This window comes from Bidens hawaiensis, unplaced genomic scaffold, assembly GCF_021521415.1.
Source record: "Bidens hawaiensis isolate Kalapana, Puna unplaced genomic scaffold, B.hawaiensis_p1.1 tig00014335_1, whole genome shotgun sequence".
In the NCBI taxonomy this organism is placed as follows: Eukaryota; Viridiplantae; Streptophyta; class Magnoliopsida; order Asterales; family Asteraceae; genus Bidens; species Bidens hawaiensis.
Window position 1 is genome coordinate 719,640 of NW_027492233.1, and position 10,145 is coordinate 729,784.

General features: G+C 39.0%; 1 pseudogene across 1 annotated transcript; it reads right to left on the reverse strand.

Moving 5' to 3' along the window:
- Positions 1 to 1,480: 1,480 nt before the first annotated feature.
- LOC143546386 (PH, RCC1 and FYVE domains-containing protein 1-like) lies at positions 1,481 to 7,184 on the reverse strand (annotated as a pseudogene). Its single transcript, XR_013137580.1, has 8 exons — positions 7,134 to 7,184; positions 6,557 to 6,643; positions 6,054 to 6,143; positions 5,878 to 5,958; positions 5,615 to 5,803; positions 2,414 to 4,189; positions 2,070 to 2,331; positions 1,481 to 1,583 (listed from the first exon to the last, which is right to left on the reverse strand). The product of XR_013137580.1 is annotated as a PH, RCC1 and FYVE domains-containing protein 1-like (transcript).
- Positions 7,185 to 10,145: the final 2,961 nt, after the last annotated feature.

Sequence of the window (10,145 nt, forward strand, 5' to 3'; positions counted from 1 at the left end):
ACAACAATTTCAAAGAGATCAACAAAGCGAACAACGATGCCCCATATCACATTGAGTTAATCGCTCTATATGATTGGCAAGAATATTTTTGGCTAAGATCAATGATTGAACATATTAAAGGCGAATGCAAGCTAGACCTGATCAAAATATGCCTGACTATGCACTTTGCATTGTTTAAATCAGAGAGAATATATCAAAGATCAAATTAAGCAGTTGTCACGTAATATTTGATTTCATATACGCAATCATGCATGCATGCCATATTAAGATAGCACGCTTATGTTTTTAAGCTTAACAAAGTTTTATCCTTCTGAGCTTTCGTAATAAAGTTTTTGAAAGGTGAATCTTTCCTTTAATTGTTATAGGAATGGCAACGGGGCGGGTTTGGGGCGGGTTTTGCTTAACCCGAACCCGAACCCGAAACCAAAAACCATCCCCGTACCCGCCCCATTACCCGTCGGGTTTAATTCGGGGATTCCCCGTTTGGTTTTTTGTACCCCCCCGACCCGCCCCGTCCCCGAACCCGAAAACCCGAAAACCCGAAACCGATAAGAGAATTAGGGATCTTACATTACAGGTGGTAGCCTGGTAGAGTGGTAGGATGAGAACGAGGAGGAGGAGGGTGGTCCGGTGGTGCAGACGGGGCGATTGAGTGGATGGTGATGGTGGTGCAGACGGCGATTGAGTGAATCGGGGGCGGAATGGCGGTGGCGCACTGGTGCTGCAGATTGATGGTGCTGCGGACTGCCGATTGGTGGTGCACTGGTGCTGCAGATTGAGTGGTGCACTGGTGCTGCGGACTGCCGATTGGTGGTGCACTGGTGCTGCGGACTGCCGATTGGTGGTGCACTGGTGCACTGGTGGTGGATTGGCGGTGGATTGGTGGTGGATTGGTGGTGCACGGTGGATTGGTGGTTTAGGTACTGAGACAGTGGACGGCGATTCACGATTGTTAGGTTTAGATTTGAGATTGTTAGGTTTAGGTTTTTAATATATGTATATATATATTATTTTTATTTATATTTATATATATTATATCGGGGCGGGTCGGGGCGGGGGTACCCAAACCCGAACCCGAACCCGAACCCGAAACAATCCCCGAAACAATCTCCGAAACCCGACCCGAAACCGAAAAAACAAAACCCGACCCGACCCGAAATAAGCCGGTTTTCGGGTTTCCCCGTCGGATTCGGGGATTTTTGCCATCCCTAAATTGTTAGGTTTCTCAACTAATTCAGTTAATTCAATTTGGCGTTTTTAGTAATGGTTCATTGGTTCACATAACCTGTTTTTCTACACACCCACCTTGTAACTTTAAGTGATTGTTCACAAAACTATCACCATATAAATGTGTCTCTATATCCAAAAAAAAAAAAAAATCATATCACGTGTCATTGTCCGTTAATACAATCTAGATGATGTTTGTTTCAAGCATTCCCATTGCCATATTAACTCATGTACTTCGTATATTGATGCAAGCCTAAGACGAGTTTATGTATCCATCAACATTGTACGTGTCGTATACTTCTTGTTGGTTTTCTTCCCACCATCTCTCGGCTTCTCTTTCTCGAAACACTTTCCTACTGTAAAAATGACAATTTTTGAGTAGCAATAGCTAAATAAGCAATTTTCTATTTTTAGTAAAAGCATGAGTAAAATAGACATTTTATTAATTATTATTAATACAATATATCAAGATGGTTAAATATGAAATACCCATCTTAGACAATTGTCTATGAGGTTTGATAACGATTGCCACTTTCATCCAAATAGGTTAAAGGACTGATTTATCCTTTGACTCTACGTTAAAAATTAACAGGTTAACGAAATGGATGAATATGGCAAGATTTCGAAGCCTCAAGTGTCCAGCTGCAAAATAATAATAATAATAATAATAATAATAATAATTATTATTATTATTATTATTATTATTATAATTTTTGTACTGACCAAAATTTAGGGACAAAAATGACACTTTACTCTTATATTTATTAGGGTAAATATAACTACAATACTATTAATACCGTAATAACGTACGATAAATAAAACCAAATAAGACAAAAATGTACCTGAAACGAACTCGTTTGATCCCTTTCTGACCAGTCGGTAACATAACGAACGTAATGAAACTCCTGGTCGATATTGTTCCATCCATTCGGTAGGTTTTTGCTTTACTTCATTTTGTTCAGAACCCGTTTCTTTAACCACCAGTTCATTTAACCGGCGCGTGTTCCCACCATGAATGCTTGCATCACAAGGTACATGTCTAGGTGTATCTGCCATAGCTTTTGCACGGTTTCGCATAAATGATCTCGGAGACATCGAATGTAGCTGCAAAAACACCAAATCGTTAATACTTTCCGTTTTAGTTATCGCGTTTCGGTTTTTAAGAGTTAATGATGGAAGATTTTACCCTTGATGTCAATGCCTTGAGCACATCCTTCGCCCCTTTACGTTTGACCGCTGTCTCGAGACTAGTTTGACTTGTTTTTTTCGGGTTATCGGTTACACGAACAGAAATACGAGACAAGGGTTCATCTTTGCGGAAAGATGCAGGGGAAGAAACCCGACCCCATCGAGGCCCTCGACTCGATAACAAAGCACCCAACTCATAATCCATATCCAAATCCAAACCCGAACCTGGAACTTTATCACTGGTTTCTTCACATAATGTTTTGATCATCAGCGGTCTCGGAGCATAAACTTCATTCTTCAGCATTTGACCCGAAAGACTTCTATAGCAAGAATTGCATATCCGGGCCGATTTGGTCTTATCGGGTGCTAAACACGTGTTTTTAGACCGGTTACTGCTACACATACCGCAAAACGAAAACCCACAATTGTAGCAACTGTGCTTCTTTTTCATAAACCCAAACTCCTTATTGCACCCTCGACAACCCGATTGATCGGTTCCAAAAGTAACCGATTTGTGCAAACAAACCGCACCTGTTGAGCTAGGGCCGCAGCTTATGCTTTGTACCTTTCGGTTTTTCAACGACTCGACTAAAGTCGGTGAGCTTCGGTCCTCGGTATCACCGACACCTAACTGCCCGTTTGCGCCTTTTCCCCAAGTGTAAACGTTTGCCTTTGATGTTAAAACCGCAACGTGATACGATCCGGTGGCTATTTCTTTAACGAATTCGAACTTTAGTTTTCCTTGAACAAGGGTTATTGAGTGGTCTCGGGCCTGCGGGTTTCCTAATTGGCCATGAGCCGAGCTTCCAATCGTGTAAACCATCCCGGTGGTTGTTAATCCAACGGTGAGCATTCTTCCACACGATACTTGAACGAATTTGTGATCGTTGAGCGCGATAACGCATGTTGGTTTATCGATAATGTCGGGATTACCATGACCGAGCCGCCCTTTGTCCCCATCGCCCCACGTGAACAACTTCCCGGCCGGTGTACTCGAGTTCACGACACCAACGACCGCAGCCATGTGCCACGGCCCACACGCAACCCATTTGACCCGAAAGCCTTTGAGAGAGTCAACTTGTTTCGGTTCAGACAAACTTCGACAATTTCCGTGACCGAGAACACCAAATGTCCCATCACCGAAAGTAAATAACTGCCCAGAAGTAGAGACGATTGCGGTGTGCCACTCACCACACGCAACCGTTGACACGCTAGTCCCGTCTAAAACGCGACGGGGTAGTTGACCCGACCAAGTATAAAGTTGACCAGAATCAGTAAGAGCACACGTTTGGTACTCGCCACATGAAACCGATTTCACACGAACCCCGTCAAGCGATTCGACTTCTTTCGGGCAGTGCCCGACGCTGCCCGACTTTCCTTCACCCCAGCAGAAAACTTCACCCGGTTTCGTCACTAAAACCGCGCGTGTTGCCGCCAAAGATACTTTTACTACATCTAACATATTAACCGACTCGAGAACAGTCGGTAATAATGCATCTTCACCATTTTTAAAGTGTTCTCCCCATATGAAAACATCGCTCGGTTTGGTTCTGTTTGGTTTATGGGACGAGTCGAGGGTCGGTGGAAGAAGCGGGCCTGTCGTTTTTGGCGGGTTTTCTGGTTCTTCGTGTTTAAGGCACGGATCGGTCAAGTTGTGAACACTCGATAAACTTGACCGAGAATACAAACCATCGGATGAAAACGAGAGCCCGTCTGAGAAACATCTATCGGATAAAGATGGGATTGATGATGGACTCGCGCATACGTTTTGGACCTACAAAAAACGAAAAGGCGAGATGTTATTCACCACTAGGGGTGTAAACAAGCCAATCCGCACATGAGCTATGAGATCGGCTCAAATTGAGCCAAGCTTAAACAAGCTGGAGCCTAAAATTAAGCTTGCTTTGTAAACGAACCTGAACTATTATTATATAAACTTTATCTAACATACTTGATATATATTTGTATAGGTACAGCCATGAGAGAACTAGGGAACTCAATACTACATATGTGCGATATATCATACTACACATGATATTGTTACTACATATATATACTGCCGCATACTACATATATGTAGTATGAAGTTCTCTAATTCTCTCATCATCACACCCCGTACTTATATAGTAACGATTATTTTATGTAAAATTTTGATAAAAATAACTATATAATATATAAAATTTTAATTATAAATATATATTAAAATTATTTTCTAGCATATATAAATTCATTTATAAGTAAAAAACGCTTCGGGCCCGAGCTTGAAAATACCATTGGCGAGCCGAACTCGAGCTTTGAAAATAAAAATCTAGACAAGCCAATCTAGAGCTCTAATAAGTTACACGAGCCAGAGCCCAAGTTATTATTTGTATATACTTTCTCTAATTCATTTGGTATATTTATATAACTAGGTTAGAGCCCGTGTTCCACACGGGTGAAAAATATAATAAAAATAAAAAATTGTTATATGTAATACATTAATTATAAGTGAATTAACAATATATCATTTAGAAGTCAAGAAATTCAACACAATAACTACTCTTAAGTGGAGTTGGTAAGCATCTTTAGTTTGAAACATGAGTTCTTGGGTTCGAGACTTGTATCACACAATAATTTATTTTTAAAATTTACAAAACGTTATCTTCATATGAAGATGGTTGTATTTGAAGGGAAACCGGGTCATGGATTATAACATAACTAAACGGGTTCATGCTCCATATTGTGTTTGGAAGAAGAGATGATAAAATAGGAAACTGCTCACATGGCATCTATGTGGCATCCTATGTGGAAGCCCTAGAATGATGCCACGTGGAAAAATCATGTTGCTTTAATATATAGTTAGATAGCTATTAAATATTAATGCACGTAAAGTTATAATTTAAATAACTAAATAATATATATTATGTTATATATATAATTTTTAATTACAAATAAATATAAAAATAATTAAAAATCTATATGAATTCATTAATAAATCATAAATGAGCCGAGCTCAAGCTTGAGTTTTAAAAAACTTCTCACAAGCCTATCTTGAGATTTGGATATAAATATTGGAACGATATGAGCATGAGCTGTAAACAAGTCGCGCTTGAGCTTACACGAGCTTGGGCTTGGCTTGTTTACATCCCCATTTACCATGAAATGTTCATGATTATAACTTCAAACGAAAAGTTATGAACTTATGATCACGTGTACGAACCTGAGCCGTTTTGGTGATTTCTCTATGGAAACCGAGATTGTATTTTCGCCTGATGAAACTTGTGGGACTATTGATGCAATTCGGGGCACGTTTTTGATGATCTAAGTGGCAGCAATGATCTTGACACCTTGATATCAAAGCTTTTAATCCTAGAAACCATGAATCTGCTTGATCTTTATCCCTGCATATCTTGAAAAACAAACACAAAACATTAAAAACTCAGCTTATTCAAAAAGCTAACATAAATCAAGTTAAAAACCTACTACATCGAGAGAACATTGAGCTTGATTCTTCGTGTAAATCAGTGAAAACGAATGACGTTCTCGTTCAGGCTGAAGTTTCCTCTGAGTTTTGGCACAATGAAGATTAATTAATAGTTCTAAGCTACCAAATTCATCAAATAATATGAAGAAAGACGGTTCAGTTGAAGTGCACTTACTGTCCGGTGACCACGAATGATGCTTGTAACCGAGCTTAGTTGTAGTTGTCGTTCCTCCTTGCCCGAGAACCAAATCAAAGTTCTTTCATCCTATATAGATAGAAGATATGATTTAATTAGGTATCGTTTGTAATTATTTAATTTCATCGGATAAAAATAATTGGTTAATAATAACTAATGCGACACTTATTGACAAAGATTATGTTGTGTCCCCGAGTGTCATTTAACGAGGAAAAACAAAGGATGTGGGAGGATGTATGAAAGAAAACGTGTTGTATAGTTTTTCTTAAGGAGAGAAAATGGAAGGAAAATTTATCGTTATTTCCTTCCTTCAAACTGTTTCCTTTTCTTTGGAAGAAGAATTTTTAACACATAAAATATTTATGTTTACTCTTCTTCCCACTCTCTTTATTTTTCTCTCCTTAATTATCTTTCACTTATTTTCTTTCGTTTAATACATAAGTAAAGTAAAATGCGATTTTGTAAAATCTAAAAAGGCATACCGTGGATAGTCTAAAGGGACAAAGTTTAGGCTTTCCTCTTCGACCGTACTTCAAAATATACGCCCCTTTCTTCAAAGCAACAATCGCCTGAATCCAATCAAATATATATTCTTGTTAATTATATATTCGTGTCGATAACTTAACTTTCCAAGAACGCCCCCTGCCCCACCATTTGATTTCGAGATTTTCAGAAACCCATGTAGCATATATCATTATCTAAAAACATAAAAATTTACATCATTTGAGTAATATAGAAATTATTACAGAACACACTTTTAAGGAAAGTATTCCTTCACGCTTTCCTTTCGCCTGTAACTCTACTAATTAGTCGTGTTCAACCGGTGGTCATGAATTGTAATGTTGTGACTCTAGAATCTATGTTAGTTAGTTTTGCATTTCAAAAAGAAAAGAGTTGCCAACGTAACACTTCGAAGTAAACACTGGTTGTCAAAGTCTTTATTAAAAAAGAAAGTACTCTAAATTCAACAAAGACTAACAATAAATTCTATTTAATTTATTTATTGATTTTTTATTAACAAAAAGTGAAAAGTAAGCATAAAAAGAGTAGAAAGGGAACCTGTTCAAGAGCTCGATCAGAAGGCGTTAAAGACAGCAATCTTTCACTCATTTTATTCCCACAAAGAAAAAGAATAAATGAGTGAAAAAAAGAAACCGAAGAAGAAAACCTTAAACGAAGTGAATGTGAGCTAGATTCTGATGATGGTGAGGGTTCTGGGTTTGTTGTTGAGATCAGAATGAGAGAGATTTAAGGAGAGAGAGGGTTTGGGACGATGGATTTGCTGTTGTTGTGTGTTTCATGATGGCATTCGTATGTATATATGCCGTGCAGATGTTTCCTAATACCCAAATCGCACGTGCCGACTGTTGTTAGACCCCCGCTTCATAAGCTTCTACTTTAGGGGAAAATCTCACTTTCTCTACTGAAATTATATAATGGACAAACCCACCCTCTCTCTCTCTTCGGGGGTGTGGGGAATGGGTTGGTTTGTGAAATGAATATTAAGTAGAATGAAAGAAAAAATGGATTTAAGTAAATAATTGTGATTTTTTTTTCTGAACAATTGTGATAGTCGTAAACAGCTCTTAAAATCGATCGCTATATTTTTTTTAAAATAATAAATTATATTTTTGAGATAAGTTGTTATACGATAAGTCGTATAACGTACAAAGGTCTTCCGCGTCATAATCATACATGAAGTAAATAATTACACATAAAAGCTACAAAGTTACACGACATGTATAACTAATTACACACAGTAATTAAGCAACATGTTAAAATTGTTGAGTTTCAATGGTGATCAGTTAAAATTTTGTTTATTAAATCCGGTTCAATAAACGTGGAAAATAATAATTAATCACATTAATTAATAATTATACGCAGCGGAATATATATAATTAATCAGCACCGAAAACTAAACCCGACAGGATCTGGTTACAAACAATACGAGTACGAGTTAAAAACGTTAAATATATAATTATAAACTAACAATATATTTAAGTTTACCTCGGTTAATAATTAACCGGTTGAGACACCGAAGGCTAACGAACCGAGCTAGGTGACACAACGAGATCCAACGACCAACAGTGGCGGTGCACGACGACAACGGCAGCGGTGGTGGTATCCGGACAGCAGCGAACAACGGCTGTGAGCGGCGGCAGGGGGCGACGGCTGGCGGCGGTGGCACCGGCAAGCGGCGGCGGTGGCTGGACAACGCTGGTGGTCGGGGCAGCGGCGGTGGTGTAGGTTGGCCGGCGATGGGGTGGAGGAAGAAAGGAGATGGACTTGTTGATTAGCTTAGGGTTATGTCAATAACATCATGTATTTATATAACCTTTAATTAGGTTAACTAACTTGGTTAGTTATAAACCCAATGGGCCAACAAGTCAACTTCTTGCTCCAAAGCCCGCTCCATGTAATTTCATCTCGTTAAAGTATCTAACCTGGTTAACTAACTTAAGCGGGTCAATGGCTCATTACCTCACGGTGTAACTCTCACGGGTCATAACCCGGTTGGCCATATTGACTTACCCGAACCGGTCCATAATTTCAACAGTCTCCCACTTGGACGGTTTCTGGTTAAGTTACTCAATACTGACAGCCAGCGGTGCTCTAGCTACACATAGCTGCCCCAACAGGTTATAACATTTTAAATTCATTAACCAAAAATAATCTTGGAATACACTATTGCAAGATAACGAATTTATGGTAATCGTTGTCATCTATCCTTTCTGTATAAGACATCAATTGAACAATGAGACATGGATCAGGTTCAATCTCATATGGCGTTCAATCATTATAGTTCTCGATCAAGAATCAAAGTGGTCCAATCAAACACACAGTTAGTTTGGGTGAGGCCTCACACTTTACCAGTTTGAATCAACGAGGGCGCCAAGATGCCTAACTGCTACATATCATGTAAGAGTACAAAATCCCATCTTGAATACATACAACTCCCACTGAACTTCAGATTATTCCCAACCAATGCCTTTATAGCTGGCAATTACACGACAGCGGTTGACGGTGATCAAAGAATAGCCTTTAGTAAACGAAAGTTCTAATATGTACCTCAGGTCTAAGGATACTAAATGAGTATACCAGTATCAAAACATCTTATTACTAAGATCCATGAAGATGATTTGATGCGAGTTACATCCAACGTCATTCATAATGAGGTCTGTGAGTTTGAAGTCAACTCCTTGAGTCCAAAGTCAGAATAGTCTTAATTCAGAGTCGTTTCCACGAGTCTGACCAGCTACGGATAATTTAGAATACAATATTCACGGATTAAACGTATTAAAACCGAACACAGTTATATTTTTCAACATTTGCATTTAACCATTAAATCAAAAGAAAACTTAAAGTATAACTATTTGAAATGTTCACACATCCAAATTTTAAATCAAAACAAACTACAAGCTAATCTAAGACCGATAGCATCTCTATGATGATCATGCTTGTCCTGAGTCATCGGTTTAGTTAACGAGTCAGTTAGGTTTTGATCTGCGTCTACTTTGCTTATTATGATGTCTCCCCGTTCCATTATTTCCTGAATGAGATGGAACTTCCTTAGAATGTGCTTGGCTATGTGATGAGACCTGGGCTCTTTGGCCTGAGCAATAGCACCTGTGTTATCACAGAACACCTCGATTGGTTTATGAATACTTGGAACCACATCGAGACCAGCGATGAACTTCTTCATCCAAGCAGCCACTTTAGCAGCATCTGATTAGCTATGTATTCTGATTCGGTGGTAGAATATGCCACCACACTCTGCTTGGAGCTTTTCCAGTAAACAGCTCCTCCATTGAGAGTGAATACATATCCTGATTGTGAGCGAGAATCATCTCGGTCAGTTTGGAAGCTAGCATCAATGTAACACCTTATAGTGAGTTCTTCTTCCACTCCTCCAAACACCAAGAACATGTCTTTCGTCCTTTTCAGGTACCTCAGAATGTTCTTCACAACAGTCCAGTGGGCAATGCCAGGGTTCTGCTAAAAACGACTAGTCATGCTCAGTGCATACGAGACGTCAGGTCTAGTACATAACATAGCATACATGATAGAACC